The 16,947-nt window shown below is 46.1% G+C and overlaps 1 long non-coding RNA gene across 1 annotated transcript in view; it reads right to left on the minus strand.

Annotated features, from left to right (window-relative positions):
- LOC147577113 (uncharacterized) overlaps positions 1–16,947 on the minus strand; it is a 62,948-nt gene that overhangs the window by 12,725 nt on the left and 33,276 nt on the right. The window contains exons 2-3 of the long non-coding RNA XR_015255748.1: positions 2,534–2,733; positions 98–241 (exon numbers count right to left, since the gene is read on the minus strand). This is a non-coding gene — a long non-coding RNA (uncharacterized LOC147577113). The remainder of the gene's footprint in view (positions 1–97; positions 242–2,533; positions 2,734–16,947) is intronic.

Consider the following 16,947-nt stretch of genomic DNA (forward strand, 5'->3'; position numbering starts at 1 on the left):
TGATCAGAGAAACATCACATCATAATCATATCTAACTTAGCATCCTCCTCACTAAGGTGAGGAGTTATTCTAATCGATGTTTCTTCCTTTCACTTACCAACGTCCGACACCACTGTACGATGTATAATTTTCAGTCTCTTCTGTTTCCTCTCTGTCTCCCCTTTAGCAAGTGAGGTCCAAGAGGGCAGGAGTGTTTGTCTGTTTTGCTCCTCTTTGTATCTTCAAGTGCCTAGAACAGCACCTGGCACACAGAAGGCATTAGACAACATCTGAGAAATGAATAAATGAATGTATGTCTTTACTTAGCCAAAAACTATCCCTCTAGGAATGTGTGATCAGAATAGAGAGAAAAATCATACATTTCCCCTTAATTTGATGGCTGTATATATTTTTAAAAACCTAACATTACTGGGGAAAAAAAACAAGCCTGCATTCACCAAGGACTGCTCGGAAAATTATACTTAGGAAGCTGTCTTAACTGTTATTTTAACTATTTGGTCACCATAATCTGTCTTTGTGGACTGACTGGTATAAATAGGTCGAGCTATTTCTCAAGAACTTCAGGAATCACGGAAGAAAAAAGACCTATTCACATAAGATATCGTTGATAGCCTTATTAAGGGATGCAAAGATTCATGGGCTATTTTGTGCTGATGATCTTAAATGTATGAATTCAACAGGAATGGTGAAGTAGGAATCCCTCCCCACTAATTTTGATGGGAGCTGGGTGTCAGACAAAACTGCGATTGCCCTGAAGCCTAGTTTCCGGCCAAGAAACAAATGCTCCCCTTAGGGAGAAGGAGGAGTTTGGAGAGACAGTCCTTTGATTGGTAGGCAGAACTCGGCTTCCTCTCTCTGATCAGTTTCTGAGCTCTGACTAGCCCCCCGTGTCTCTGTCAGCACCCAGGCTAAAGAACAGGAATGTAGCAAAGCAAGGAGGATGTTATAGGAGAAGTACCTACAATACTCATCACCATTTGAATTTGCTGACCCCGTGTGTTTTGGGTCATGTTCCATAGGCCCAGAGCCCCAGTGGGTATTTCTGTGTAAGTGATTTATTGGGTGCTCCTCTCAGGAGAAGGGCAATATAGGAAGCCAGACAAATTAGGGGAAGAAATCTAAGCAAGGATGTCATTTTTGGCTGGAATTTAGCTTCAGTCTGATCCCCTGGGCAGATGTGGAATACGAAGTGTACCAAGGAGTTGATCCTCCTGAGGCAAGGGGACCCGATTTTCATAACCCTTTGTCGGTCAGTCTTGGGCCTTGGAGTGCTCAACAGGGTGGGGCATGAGCCCCCTGGGGGCAGCTGTGCACCCTGGCCAGCCAACAATCACAGAGGCTGAGAGTGGGGTGCCCCTATCCCACGAGGGAGATTTAGATGAGACACCAAGAGCATTTGCTTTATGTCTGCCAGAGTCCAAAAGAGACATGAATCACAGTTTAAAAAAAAACAACAACCCAAAAGCACTTCTCCAAGTATCACTGCCTGGCACAGCATAATTCATAGTGGCCTTGAGAATCATGTCTGGCATCTTGAGTTCCCTTCGGAGGGAACTCTGCTAACGTAGGGCAATGTGGACACGGTATTTGCAATGCCGAATAACAAACATCTCCTTTTCTCCTTGAAATGTTCCAAGCATTTTACAAACAGCCATATTAATGAGTCTCAGACAACAGTGGAAGAGGTTAAGAAGAGATGTGAAAACGTTGAACTTCAGGATTTAAAACAGGAATTCATTTTATCAGCAACGTTGAGTAATAATCAACTGAAACCACTGCAGCAAGTCCTTTAGAGACGTTATTTGCATATATTTTCTTTTCACTTATTTTCCTTAAACCGACAAAAACACCTCCGAAGCAGCATGGTCTAGTCCAGGGTTCTCAATCTTAGCACTATTTACGTGTGGGGACAGATCATTTGGGGTTGTTCGGTGCCTTTTAGGATGTCTACCAGCATCCCGGCCTCTACCTACTAGAGAAGTCAGTGGCACCACTGATCCCCCTCCAGACCGCACAAGGCCAAATGTGTCCTAGGGGCAAAATTGCCCTCCCCACCCCTCCCCCTGGGAGAACCACTGGGAAAGCCAAAGAGACACGGGATAATAACCTTTGGAATCACAGGAGGGCCATAGACTATGTGTCTTGAGCTAGCTTTTTTAAAAAGTTATCGTAAATCTTGGTTTAATCATACGTGAAGGGAGAAAAATACCTGGCTTACGGGACCTGCTATAATGATTTCAATGAAGCACAGCAGTGTGGCCTGGAACCCGCCACACTGGTCAGTATGTGTGTTTAGTTCTCGTCCCCCCACTTCCGGAGTAAAATACTTCCAAAAGTGCTCTGCATTCTCGCGTGAAAAGTGAAGGAAGGAACACTTTGTACAAATTAGGACACAGAGTATGGTTGCGCTCCAAAGATCTGAGGTCGGTAGAGGAAAAACTAATTGGAAAAGATGTCATTCCCACTTGTCCCGTTCAGTTTTTATTGAATATTCTTTGGCGAAAGCATATTGGAGATTTAAATAGGCACTTACCATAACTAACCTTTTCTGGGGGGCGCCTGGATGGCTCATTGGGTTAAGCATCTGACTTCGGCTCAAGTCGTGATCTTGTGGTTTGCGACTCTGAGCTCCGCGTTGGGCTCTGTGCTGACAGCTCAGAGCCTGGAGCCTGCTGTGGATTCTGTGGGTGTCTCTCTCTCTGCGCCTCCCCAATCACACTCTGTCTCTCTCTCCTTCAAAATAAATAAACATTAAAGAAAATAATAACCTTTTCTCGATGCTTGAATGTATACCAGATAGTATTCTAAGAACATTTTGTGGATTATCTACTAAATAGATACTAGCGTGTCTGCTCAATTCGTAGCTGAGAAGTAGGAGAAGAGAAAGATGACGTGATTTCCCCAAAATAACAGCAAATGGTGGCTCTGGAATTTACACTGAAGAGGTCTGTTGGAAAGTGGAAGAGCCAGGTCAGCATCAACAAGGCCAGGGGAATACGGCAAGAAGGGCGTCCACAATAAGTTGCCAGCCCTTTGTTGACCTGTCTCTCAAGTCAGTCCCGCAGGCACCCTTCTTCCTTAAGTTAAGAACTTCGAGGCCCTAAGCATGGAAGGGTTGCTGCCACAAACCATATGCAATTCAAATTAAAATAATAAACACTATGAAATTAGGAGGCCCCAAGAAAGTACTAATTTTTCCCATGATGAATATCTTGATGGTTTTTTTGAAGCAATTAATATCACATTGTTTGAAAAATATTTTCCCCATGTTTAGCTTGTCTATTGTGGGTATAGCACTGATCACTCTGAGTTTCTTCATCCTCCTGCAAATGTTTCAATATTGAATCAGTGATCTTGACCTTGTCCTTGGACTGGAACACTTCACTTTACTCTCCTAAACTTGGTTAGACCCCTTCATTGCTACCCTCCACGTTCCTTTTGAGCTAGGGCAGACACCAGTAGAATTTGTTTTTAAAGGGCCAGATAGTAAATGTATTAGGCTGTGTGGGCCATGGGGTGGGTCTCAGTCACAGAGAGTCAGTTCTGCCACTGTAGTTCAAAAGCAGCCATGGGGCGCCTGGGTGGCTCAGTCGATTAAGCATCCAACTTCAGCTCAGGTCATGATCTTGAGGTTTGTGGGTTTGAACCCTGCAACGGGCTCTGTGCTGACAGCTCAGAGCCTGGAGCCTGCTTCGGATTGTGTCTCCCTCTCTCTCTGCCCCTCCTCTGCTCATGCTCTGTCTCTCAAAAATAAATAAACGTTAAAAAAATTTTAGAAAAAGCAGCCACAGATAGTAAATAAACAAACTGACATGGCTCTGTTCCAGTAATGTTATACATACACACACACACACACACACACACACACACACACACACACAAAAGCAATGGTCCAGATTTGGCCCAGGGGCCATAGTTTGCCAATCTCTGATTAAGGATCCTGTTTTGCAACATTGTGCAAAATTATATAATAAAAATAACAAGGCTTATGGGCAAAAATGGAATTAGGAGAACAATAGTCAAAAACTTCATCACATATGTGTCAAAAACACATAGAAAATGATGCCGACCTAATTCATGCAGTGTCACAATTTATACATGTTAAATGGTTAAGCAATACACACACAATAGCACAAATGCTACAATAAATATTGAAAAACACCTGACGTTTGCCTGGAGAAAGATGCTTTGGAACCATCACACTTTGTGAGTGATTGTGAAGTGGTAGAAGGAGGGTCATGAGATGATTCAGAAAGTTGTAACACTAGACGTGGACAGGTGGAACTCTGGACACATGCGATTCAGCCCAAGGTAGCTGGTAGATGTGCGAGGCGTGTGTGTGTGTGGGGGGGGGGGGGGGGGGCGGGGATCCCTTTGTGGCTCGGTTCAGCTGGGTATGGTTTTCTGCATTCGCCGAGTGCTTCTCGTGGATGAAATCACACATGAGCAAACACAAAATTCTTGTTTCGCTCAAATTGCTCCTTAATCTATTACTATCACTGGAACAAAGTCAGATGTCTCGCAGGCACCTCAGCGCCAACACGTCCTACCCTAAGGCGTCCAACTGTTTTTCTTCACCAAGTCTTGCTTTCTCCATAAACCTGCTGACGCCATCAACATCTATCCAACTGCCTTGAACAAAAACTTTGACGTGATCTTCAGCGACTTCTGTCTCACTCACTACATTCAACTAGGCATCAACTGCTGTCGGTGTTACCCGATAGATATGTCTCAAATTCATCTTCTGTTTCCATTGTGTACTTGTTCACACTTACATCTTTTCATCTCTTGCCAGAACTCTCACAAGAGTCTTTTTTTTTTCTTCCATTCCCATCTCCCTACACCTGATCTTCTGTGTATTCTGTGTAACCATCATAGTGATCTTCCTTGGAGCAAGGCTTTCTAAGAGCAAGGGCCTCGAATTTCAGTCCTTACTTTGCCCTGCTATCTGTATGAGCTTGAGTAACTTACTTAACCTTTCTACCCCCTCAGCTTCCTCATCTAGAAAATGGGAATGATAATAAGTCTTGTGTCACAGGATTGATGTGAGGATGAAGCATTTAGCAGACTGTCCGGTATACCATCATTATGATATGTGCTCAGCGAACGGCAGTTCTGATCGATACCATTATTCTAGCCGTTAACGTCACTGGTATCGTCATTATTGTCACCATCAGGACAGCATCGTGCTGGGAGTGTCTCCCCAAGCTGTAAAGCTGGGCTTTTACCCTTTTTGTCATTCATTTGAACTCAGTGCAAAGGAAGTGACATTTATTTAGTGACTACTGCATCCAAAGCAGCATCAGGATGGATACTCAGTTGAATGTTACCACCTAGGCTGGAAGAACATCGTATTAATATCTTTAATTTAGAGCAGATTGTCATGATGGCTATGTATAAAATGCAAAGGGAATATAGGCAAAGAGAGATTCTGGTGGAGGATTTGGGAAGCCTTTGGGGGAGATGATAGGATTTGATTGGTCCTGAAGGATGGGAAGTGTCTTGAGAGGCAGTTATGAGGGATACGTTCTCCTTTAGAACCATCCAGTGTTGGGTGTGGCCATAAGAGGGAGGGTTTTGAAAGGGCAGGTCACCCACTGCGGCTGCCCTATGGATGAGGAGGGAGGGAATGGGATACTACACGGATCGCTGATGGACTGGGTGGCGGGGAGGGGTCGGCAGGTACTGCTCAGTGGACTTCCAAGTGAAGTCCACGTCCACTCATTCATTTTCATTTCCACCATTAGGAGGTAGACTAAGGTGTAACATTCTCTGGGGATAAGGCATTCCTGGTGGAGGAAGGCACAGGCCAAACCACAGTGGTGGGGATGTGCTGTGACTCTTTGTAAGTTGCCTCCAAACTGGACTGACTTGAGCGCAAGGTCCAGGGGTAGAAAAAGAGTATCTAGGAACAGGAAATATTATTATCTTTGTGATTTATTCGCACTTTTAGAAGGAAGAGTAAATGCTGAGAAGACGACGTCACTCCTAGCTCTCTCCAAGCCAGGTGAGCCAGGACCATCCTATGACAACGCGTTTCCAGAGGATAACGGTGTTGAGCTGACCTTGTGAGCTGCCCACGCCCACCCCAGTGAGTGTGCCCCAGCCTGAGAGCAGCCCCTATATCTTGCTTCCACCAGTTTTATGCTGAGCTCACCAGAAATGTCAGCCCCAGTTTTCACTCACTGGAGTCCTTCTCAGTTGAGGCTCAACTCCAGCATTCCTGAAAATGTGTTTGACATCAGCAACTGGACTTCTAGTCTCTGACGTGTGCTTGCCCCATGGATGATGTTTACAACAGCACATGTGGGAGAGACCTACAGAGGACAGGTTGTTCACCCCGAGAGCCTGGGGAACACTCTGTGTGGGTCACACAGGTGTCAGTGTAGGGGCAGACAGGCTCTGGAAAACAAGTCTCTGGTAGTACGGCCCAAGAGCACTGCCCTTTTCCAGAACTTGCTCAAATTACTTTCTGAAACAACTGGAGATATGTGGCTAAATACTGACCAAATGCATCATCCTCAGGGTGCCCGGGGGGCTCAGCAGGTTATGATTTCGGCTCAGGTCATGATCTCACGGTCCTGGGATCCAGCTCCTAGTTGGGCTTCAAGCTGAGGATAAAGCCTTCTTGGGATTCTCTCTCTCCCCCTCTCTCTGTCCCTGCCCCGCTTGTGCGCCTGCTCACGCTGTCTCTTTCAAAATAAATAAATAAAACTTAAAAGAAAATCATTATCCTCTAATTCCTAACTTTGGTAAGCCAGAGCTATAATAATTAGTAACCAGGCAGTGAAATATGACAGCGAAGAGACATATTGGCAACGTTGCTTCCTCACACTGGAGAGAGAAGCAGACACCGCGCCTGACAGGGGCTTGGTAGATAAACACCACCCGGCATCTGAACCCCTGTGCAGAGATAATTCTGAGGTGCCCTGCACTGTCTCCAGAGTTCCCAGAAGGGCAAGTTTTTCACAGCCGGGCCCTGATTGAGAAAGCGCCCTCTACTGGCTGCCTCACTTCCCCACTTGGCCCGTCCTTGCTTTCTGGTACCTTCTGCCAGATAAACTGCTTGCCCTCAAGCTCTTCTCACGTCTTCCAAGGGAATCTACCTCGGCCAGGAAACTCGTTAAGGGTAGAGGGAAGCTTTTATTGAAAACTTAACGGGAGCCCGGTTCTCTGCCTGACACTTGCTTTTGTATCCACATTCTTTACCCCCTCGGCACTCATGGAGAGTGCTCACCACAAATTCCTTCCACGCTCTGCCCAACGCTGGACTTTTCCAGCCATAGGAGTGCTCTGCTACAGACTGGACTCAACTCAGGGCTGACACAGAATTAATGCTCCTGAAGCAGCCCTCAAGCACTAAAAGATGGCGGCCAGTCCCACATGCCGAGGGCGACACAGCTTTCAGGTATGTCTCACCCTATCTCCCCAAGGTCCCCACAGGCTTGAGTCTCCAATGCCCACGGCAGTGACCCGACCACTAACACGCACTTTGAGAGCTGCCTTTCCTTCCCTCTCCCACTTCCTGGGTCCCCACAGTACCTCCTAAGACCACCTCCCTGAGGGAGGTGCCAGTGCCACACACTTGCCAGAGGATCTGCCTCTGGGGGAGGCCGGCACACGACAACACACACCGGACGCTGATAAACAACCGAGTGTGATAATGTACTACTAGCAATCATTATTCATTTCTCTAAGTGCTTTCCACATATTACCTCATATCATTCTCACCTCACCATACTGGTCTGGGTGTTGATATCACCCTCATTTATAGATGAGGAAAGCAAGGCATAAAACATTGATTATGATGAGGGAAACAAAGGCAAGAAACATGTAGTTTAAATTAAATTCCCTTAGAGCCTGCAGCCCACTGATAGATGCCAGAGACCTGTAGTGTGGAACACTCATCAAGAAGTTTATGGCTGCCTTAATGCCTTCATGTTTACATTTCCTTAAAAACTAAAAGCAACCTTATCTTGACAATAGCTAAATCCTCAGGGTCCTGTGAGACTCTGTTTTTTGGCATCCAGAAATTCCTTGGATACCTACATTGTCTATACCTTTCCTCCCTCCACAAACTTAAAAGTATATAATCAGTCGCTCCTCACAACCCAAAACAGCTCTTCCTGCCCACGGGTGCTGCCCCTGTGCTTTAATAAAATCACCCTTTTGCACCAAAGATGTCTCGATAATTCTTAGCCGTTTGCTCATAAATCCCACTTCAAATTTCAATAATTATCTTGCCCAGGACACATGACTGGTTAGTAGAGCACCAGGTCAGGCGGCCTGGTCACATTTTCACACAAGGAACCTAGGCTCAGAGAGCTTAGTCAACCTGCCGAAGGTCACACAGATGGCAAGTGACAAGGCTGAGATCAGAACCCATGTCTGTCTGGGGCCAGTGCACTTCCTTGGCCAATTAACAAAAATCCTCCTGGAGGTCCCTGCATGCATTCAGTCTTCCACTTGATTCTCTGGAGGCACAGGCCTGGACATTTCACCTGGAGCCCCATCCGGTAGTACTCTGCCTCATTCCATTCCACAGTCTTGGCGCTGAGAAAGATGTGAACCTAATGAGGTATGGGAGGAGGGAACCCCCAAGCCACCATGTAGCCTGAAGCTACCCCAGCTTTCACCTGGATGCTTTCCAAAATGTGAAACTGCTTCACAAGAATTTGCTTCTTACAAGTTTCTGATCCTTGATCCTACTCGAACAGTTGGCGTTTGATGAATGTATTGTTCTTCCAAAACAAGGGGAAAAAGAATAAAGTTTGGGCTTTGAGAGAACATCAAAGCCTTCAGTTTTCAGAATTCGTCTCTAAGTCGCCCCTAAATCAGTAGCCACATCAGTAAGAAGACAGCACTAAAGAATCAAACACATTGTAGTGGGATGCCTGGTTCAAGGTGGGGCTATGGCACTTCTCGGCTGTGTGAATTTATGGAAATGGCTTTACCACTCTGAGCCTGACCTTTCCCAAGATGAGGATAATAGTGCTGGCTCTGTCAGCCTAAGGTGAGGATCATACTGGGGCAAGGCATAGGAAAGATTTTGCAAATATTAAAATGCTATAACATACTAGGGATATTGCATTATTGCAAAGCAGGGTGTGTGTCTCTTCTTTTAATGTTGCCAATATTAACGAATGCAATAAATATTTATGGAGTACATATGAGGTGCCAGACTGTATTGTAGGCTCTGAGGACACAGGGTAAATGAAACAAACAGAATTTATTGCCACACATCCTAGTGTAAACAAAATAAGTAAACAGTTTGTTAGAGGGTGGTAAGTCCTAAGGGGAAAAAGAAAGCAAGGAGAGATAGAGGAAGTATTGGATGGATTGTTGCATTTTTAGATATTGTGGTTAGGAAAGATCTCTCTGAGAAGGTTACATCTGGGTCAAGCCTTGGAGAAATGAGAGTACAGACCATGAAGGAATAACTCAGGGCAGTAGGACATGTGGGGTTCCAAGGAGCACACTTTGGTAAGCACTGCCCTGGTGGCCAGACCAACCTCACTACATACTCTTGCACTCCATGACTGTGGCCCTTTGGAAGAAGCGGAATGTGTCTCAGTCCAGCAAAAAGAGAAGTGACCTTGCTTGGCCTCCATTCCAAACATGCTATTGTATATTAAGAGGTTCAGGACATGCTACCCCCAAATATGACACCTCAGCATATTAAGTATTAAGCCGAAGGATTTTCTTTTTTTAAAAATGACAGGAGCAAAAAGGTCACTGTGACCCCCCAACGCTTCGCCCTTCATCTCTGAGAGCATGAGATAAATCCCCCATGTGAAGGGTACCCGACCTGAACCTGGAGGGAGGGAGACACTCTTACCATCAGAGATGGAGAATTAAGGGCTGGGAAATCTGCACAAACCTTGTGAAACTCACTCTTCTCTTTCTGGTTACTTCTTCACCATTTACTACCCCTGGCCCAAACAACTCTGTCTTGCCAATTCCTCACAAGTTCATTGTCCAGTTGTCTAAAAAAGTATAAAAGCTTTCTGCTCTGGTTGCTTTGGGTCTTCATTCTCTTGTGAAGTTTCTCGTGTGCATGTAAAATTCAAGGACATGGATATGTTTTTTGCTAATCGATCTTCGTCAGTTTAATTTTCAGAACGAACCAGGGACCCTCAGGGAGCTGAGGAAATCATTTTCGTCATCTACATAAGCTACTTGCCGTCCCATAGTTTCTCTTATCTGGAATCCCAGTTCAGGAAACCTGAGAAAGTAGCCCAGAAAGTTTCCATGAACTGGCAGCTCGATAGAATCATCTGCAAAGCCTGCTAATTTTGCAGACGCTCAAGCTCCCATTAGGGCTGTAATCATGCGGGAACATTCGCCATGCGGAGGGGGAGTGTCCGGCTGGCAAGTCCTGCCCAGTCCAGGCTTCTCCTGCCATCCAAAAGTAGAAGGGACCTGTGAACCCTTTCAGAAGCCCAAATGGCACAAAGCGAAACAACTGCCATTAATTTATATGGAACAGTTTGTGAGCATTCCAGATTCCCCCCAAATAACCTCTTAGGCTTTTCTGATACCTGAGGACACATCTTGCTAATGGATGCACGAGATAAATCGACAGAAAGCACAGATGCTCAGAGACGCAGTTCAAAGCTATGGTGGCCTGACGCTAAGGTGCCGTCGTGCCCCGGGGAAGGAACTGGCGGGGCCACTGCCGCTGCTTGGGGTACGTGCCGCATCCATCGCGGCTCACTGCCAAACAAATGCTGAATGTTGCTTGCACTTCCTGCCTTTTTCTCATAAAAGCAAAAACCCTTTCCAGATTTCTTTTGTTGGCAAAAAACAGGTACTAACGTTGGTCTTTTCTAAAAGCGAAGTGGTATAACGCGAACTTTCGAGAAAAGTGGGGGCTACTGCACTGTCTGCATAGGGAAGCCATGCTTTCTAGGCAGCTGCTTCTGACAGGAGATAGTCAGCAGCGTCCCCAGTGCTGTAGAACCAGGATGGGTTCAGCAGCCTCCTCTGCCATCACAGAGGAGGCCCGCAGGGTCCCCAACGGCACAGAGGGAGGCATCGGGAGGTCAGTAGCGAGCCCGGAATGATGGAGCTGGCCCCACGTTGGCCAAAGACTGCGTCTGGATCGCCTGAGGGTCAGTTAGACTTAGGGTGTTCGTCACGGCTAGAGCTCCACATACACTGCCTTGTACGTGGAGAGCAAGAAGCCGAGCACTGGGCAGAATTCCCAGGCAACACGTCTGGCCTGGATTTTACTTAACATGTATCAGGATTCAAGTGCTACGCTCAGCTCCATAGTCCCATTCCTTCCAGTAGAGCAACACGAAGGGATTGGATGTGTCTCAGCTGCCCTGGGACGTGTTCTTGCTGCTCGGAGATGAGGTGAGAGACTCGGAGGTAGAGAGCAAGACGTGTTTCCAATCCCAAGCATGTCTAGCCAGGGGCCCGTGGCAAAGGGGGTCAATGCTCTGAGTTTCAGTATTTCTACCTGTAAAACGGGAAACCATTTCTTCATCTCTAATAGGCATTTCCTTGAGGATACACCATCTTATTTTAAAGAATGATTATGTTGCTTAACATAGGGTTTGATGATCAGTCGGGTGCAGACACAAAATAACACCAGAGAGGCGTACGAGCACGAAAGAGATCTGTTATGCTCACGAGTCATAGAAGAGAGAGGCGAGGCGGGCCGCGCAGGGGCCACACGGGAGGAGGGTGCAGGGAACAGGCTCCGCCGAGCAGGTGGGGAGCCGAGAGAGAGCGAGGACCTCTGGGCAAGTGCCTTTACTGGAGGTCGGGGTGTGGTGCACAACAAGCAAGAGAGGTGAGGAATTTCACTGGTGTGGTCACTGGTCACAACCAGGAGAGGGCCAAAGGGGGAGCTTTGGCAGGGGCTAGCCTTACCACGCTGGTGCACCTGGTCACGTGGGTCAAATGCTTCCTGCCTGTTTGTTTGTGGATCTGTTGAGGTAGCAGGAAAATAGGAAGTCTTAAAAATCTATAACACAATGTCTTCCAAGGGGAGAAGATGCTGTTTGAGTCTACCTATGAGGGACATCCCACCAAGGTACAAACCATCACGCAAAATATTTCCAGGTCCTTCCGGCAAGCCAAAAATCTCTCTGTGGGGATTTATATTAATATGCCAATTGGCAACCACATGGGTGGGGCTAGAGAGTAAGATGTTTAGTGGAATAAGTCAGGCAGAGAAGGAACAGATCCATACGATGTCACTCATATGTGGACTTTAAGAAACAAAACAAGCGAGTAAAGAAAAGTGTGGGGCGGGGGGAGAGAAGCCAAGAAATAGGCACTTAACTATAGAGAAAAATACTGATGGTCAGCAGAGGGAGATGGGTGAAATAGGTGATAGGGATTAGAAGCACACTTCCCACGGTGAGCACTGAATAATGTATAGAATTGTTGAATTACCGTATTGTGCACCTGAAACTAACAGAACACTGTATGCTAACTGTACTGGAATTAAAATAAAACTTAATGAAATGTGCAAATGAGACAGGCCATGGGCCCCTTCTGGACCACCAGACAGCCAACATTTTTACCCCCCCCCACCCATCTTATCTGTACTGCTCATTGGATCCTCATTGGTAAATATGTTTTCTCCAACCGCTTTTATTTTTTGCCATTTAATCCCATCTCTATGAGGCAGGAATCATGAAATGAAGTTGACGTTTTTACATGAGAAACCAGGGGCTCAGAAGGGTAGGAACCCACAGAGGTCACACAGCTAGAAAGTGGCAAAGCCAATCCCGGGTGGTTTGATTTCAATTCCCTGATCTAACTGTAAAGCTATACCAATTAATTATTTCTGCCCAACAAATTACCCCAAACCTTAGCAATTTAAAATAACAAACACTCATGATCTCACTCGGTGTCTGAGTGTCAAGACTCAGGGAGCATCTCAGATGAGTGGTTCTGGTTGAGGTCTGTCTTAATGCTGCAGTCAAGACGTTGCTTGGGGGTGAAGTCATCCCAGGGCTTTGTTGGATTAGAAGATCCAAACTTTTCCCATGGATGTCCTCAAGAAGCATCAGTTCCTCACCACGTAGGCCTGCACACAGGGCTGCTTACAATATGACAGCTGGCATCCCCAGAGTGAATGACCGAGAGGGAATGATACCCAGATACATGTCCTAGGAGGTATCTAACCTAATCTCAGAAGTGACATGTCATTATTTTTCTCATAAAATGCAACTGGTCACAGAGACCAACCCTAGGAGAATGTCGAGGGCACCATACAAGTGTGTATCTTCCAGGAGACAGGGACTAATATGGGCCACCTTGGAGGCTGGACATAACTGTCTAGCAGAGTTTTGAGTTATCGCTCGCAAAGGACTCCACAGCCCCCTTGGCTCATGGTCTCCCTACCAGCTACACTTCAGCATGGAAGATGTAGGGGGAGGTCTTTCTAGGCATCTTCTCCTTAACATAGAGACCGGGAAAAAGGTTGGGAGAAGGACTGCATAAATAAATCATTATTTTTTCATCTTTCATCAGTGCCTTCAAAACACTGGACATGATACGTTGAGGGTAGTTAACGCTTCTCAGGACATGCACACACGCATTGTTTTTTAATAAGAAACAGAAAGAAAGGGGGTGAGGGAAGGGGAAGGGGCTTACTTTTCCAGTCTTCCCGGACACAGAGTCCCCATCAGATTTGCTGCTGTTTTTCTCATAACATGGCAGGACATAATCTAGCTCAGAAACTAAGAAAAGCTGATGGGGAGAGAAAGGGAGAAATGAGCCATAAATGTTGGCTATATTCCACAGCACCAACAGATGATAAACTCCTGCCACTCCTTGCATAGAGCTGCAACCGCAACTGAACTTGCCCCTTTTAAAAATAGCAGTTGGAGTGGAGAGTGTTTCTAAGATAGTAGAGTGTCACCTTCATTTTTAAACACGAATAAGCTACACAAATTAAGCCTGTGGGGGCTAAACCATCGGGCAAGAGAGAGTGAGAGCAGAGGAAGGGGCAGACTTTGTCGGGGGGTCCTAGAAAAGAGTTGGTTATTCGTTCACTCTTTCAACTAGCATGTAGATAGCCTTTGTTATGAGATGTAAGCATTGGGGGGAATATTAAAATATATGGAGTACAGGCCCTGCTTTCCAGAAGTAGAATATTATCGATTGATTCTCACAGATTTAGGAGACAGACGTATCCTCAATCACTTATTCATTCACTGACCAAATACTGCTGGGTCAGACAGACACCGGGGTGGCAAAGATAAGTAAAATAAGGCGTCTGTTCTCCAGAGCCTACAGTCTCCTGGAGGGTCAGGGTTCAGGTGGATCCAGAATAATCAGGAAAGAAAGAAGAAAGGAGGCACCTCATTCCATTTGGGAGAGAGGATGGAGAAGTTTCTAAGGGGAAGTGTTACTGCCGCTGAGTCTCAAAGAGCTAACATCATTCTTTAGATGCATATAATGTAATCTGCATATAATGCACAACTGACTTGTATAACTGATTTTCCAACTGTCTGTCCGTTAAGGGGGTGTGGCTTAGAGGTGACAATATTGGGCTTTGGTTTGGATCCCACTCCTGCCACTTGCTAGTTGTGGAACCTTAGGTAAGTGACTCTCTTGGTGCCTCAGTTTCCTTACCCATAAAAACAAGGATGATATTAGAGATTACTCCCTATGATCATCATAAGAATTAAACAGATGAGTTAATGTCTGCAAGGTGTTCAAAAGAGTACCAAGCCCAAATAAGTGCCAAGAGTACCAAGCCCAAATAAGTACCAAGTTCTATGTAGGCATTACTTATTTCTATGTACAGAGAGAGGCAGTAGTAAACTTTTCCACTAGAATGCTTCCCAGTGATACTGCTGGGTCATGGGAATCAAAATCAAGACCCATGAAAGGGAAAGGCCAAGATGCTGGTTTTGAGAGCATTCCTAAAGACGAGGTGAGGAGTCTTTATGGCTATCCACGGGAAAAAGCCAGAGTTGCAAACTTTTTGGCAAGAAGCAGAGGCAAGAGCCAGGCATCTCAGATCTTCACAGGATCAGAGGCCTTGAGGTGGAATCTATTGTCCTGATCTCTCCCCGCCACCCCCCGTGCCCCCTGGCCCCCCCACCCCCCCCGTGCCCCCCCCCCCCCCCCGAGGTTCTGGCTTAACTGACTGCAAGAAGGAGGGGCCCAAGTGCTTGGTTGCGTCTCCGGCAGCCTCCTACCGGGTGGACAATGGCAAATAAAAAACGTGTGCTGCTTTCAATTTCCGTGTCCTCATTGTTTCTCCCCTTCCCCACTCTCTCGCTTTCGTTGGCCCAGAGACGGGACCCACTGGGGAAACGAAGGCTGCAATCAATGTATGGCTTGTACCCTAGTACCTGCTCTACGAAATCTGGAGTGGGAACCCTTATTTGTAGCACGAGAAGTAAAACTAATTGTTATGGTATTGTGTCGACATTGTGGTACCATGTTATATACGTAGCATTCCGTGTTTAGCTTCAAACCAGCCTCCTGAGGAAGCAGATGCTATCATTCCCATTTTAGAGTGAGTAAAGACAGATGCAGAGCAGTCAATAACTTCCCCAATGTTATTATCAGTAATTGGAAGAACTGGGTTGTGAGCCTAGATCTGTCTGACGCTAAAGCAAGTGCTTGTAACCTCTGTGATATGTGGTGTCAGAACTAAGGCATTCTAGAATTTCAGAGAAGAGTAGAGGCGGACATAGTGAGGATTTCCCCAGAGACTATTTGGTTTGAGTATCAGACGTGGGTGGGGTTGCACATGTGAGAAAGATGGAGTAGGTCATTCTAAGCCAAGAAATGTGAAGGTTATGATGGCATGAGGGTTACGGACTTCCCAGGGATACGGGGAGGAATCCAGTGTGGCTGACACTTGGGCATGTGGTGCACACAAAGCGGGCTAGGGTCAAGTTCAAAGAGGGTCATTTGTTCCCTCAACCTAATAAAAACGCAAGCTCTTGTTTAGAGTGAGGTTGTGGGCAGGGGAAATGGAGGGAGACGCTGTCTCCTGTGTCCTACCAGGCACCACAGGGAGGCAGCATTCTGCCCCAGCAGCCTCCTGCCCATGGTTGATGCCCAGTTTCTGCATCACTGTCTGAAGACAGTGGCACGACCTCTAGACACTGCAAGGGACCCAGCTGTCTGGATTGGACTTGATGATGTGAATGGAGAAGCAGAAGAGAAACCTGTAAGGAGCTGAACCTTAGACCCTAGCCTGATGGATCATGAAGCAGAGGGCTATGCCAGGAAGTAACCTCTTCTGGCTCCTGTGGGCAATACTAACAATTGCAGAGACGCCAGTCTGGATACAACCATTCCACAAAGAGCCCGTGTCTTTCCAAATTGTGGTTCACGGAGATAACGAGCCTAGGATTTGTTTTTAATGATCCTATTCTCTCCCAAATGATCCTTGACTAGAAATCATCCCCAGGAAGCTAGCATGTCATTTTCAGAGGTACTGTGAATCCAAAACAACAAAATTCTGACTATTCACTACGAGAGTAGATATGGTATCATCATCAAAAAAAAAACAATAAAGTTATAACCAACAGTTCAGATTCATACCCCAGCTCTTAGCACTAAGCTGTTCTGTGACCTTGGACAAAGTGCTCAACTTGCTCAAACCTCCATTTTCTTAACTGTAAAATAGGGCTAAGAAAGTGTACCTCACAGGGTAGATGTGAGCAGAAGTGAAATAATGTGCATGAAAACACACTGCTATTTTAAATTAAAAAAAAATTTTTTAATGTTTATTTATTTTTGAGAGACAGAGTGCAAGTGGAGGAGGGACAGAGAGAGAGGGAGACACAAAATCTGAAGCAGGCTCCAGGCTCTGAGCTGTCAGCACAGAGCTCGATGTGGGGCTCAAACCACAAGCTGTGAGATCATGACCTGAGCTGAAATCGATGCTCAACCGACTGAGACACCCAGGGGTCCCAACACGCTGCTATTTTAAAGCCTTGAGCTTTGGGA

The sequence above is a fragment of the Puma concolor genome, chromosome C2 (genome assembly GCF_028749965.1).
Source record: "Puma concolor isolate L17-30 chromosome C2, mPumCon1.1.hap2, whole genome shotgun sequence".
NCBI classification, from domain to species: domain Eukaryota; kingdom Metazoa; phylum Chordata; class Mammalia; order Carnivora; family Felidae; genus Puma; species Puma concolor.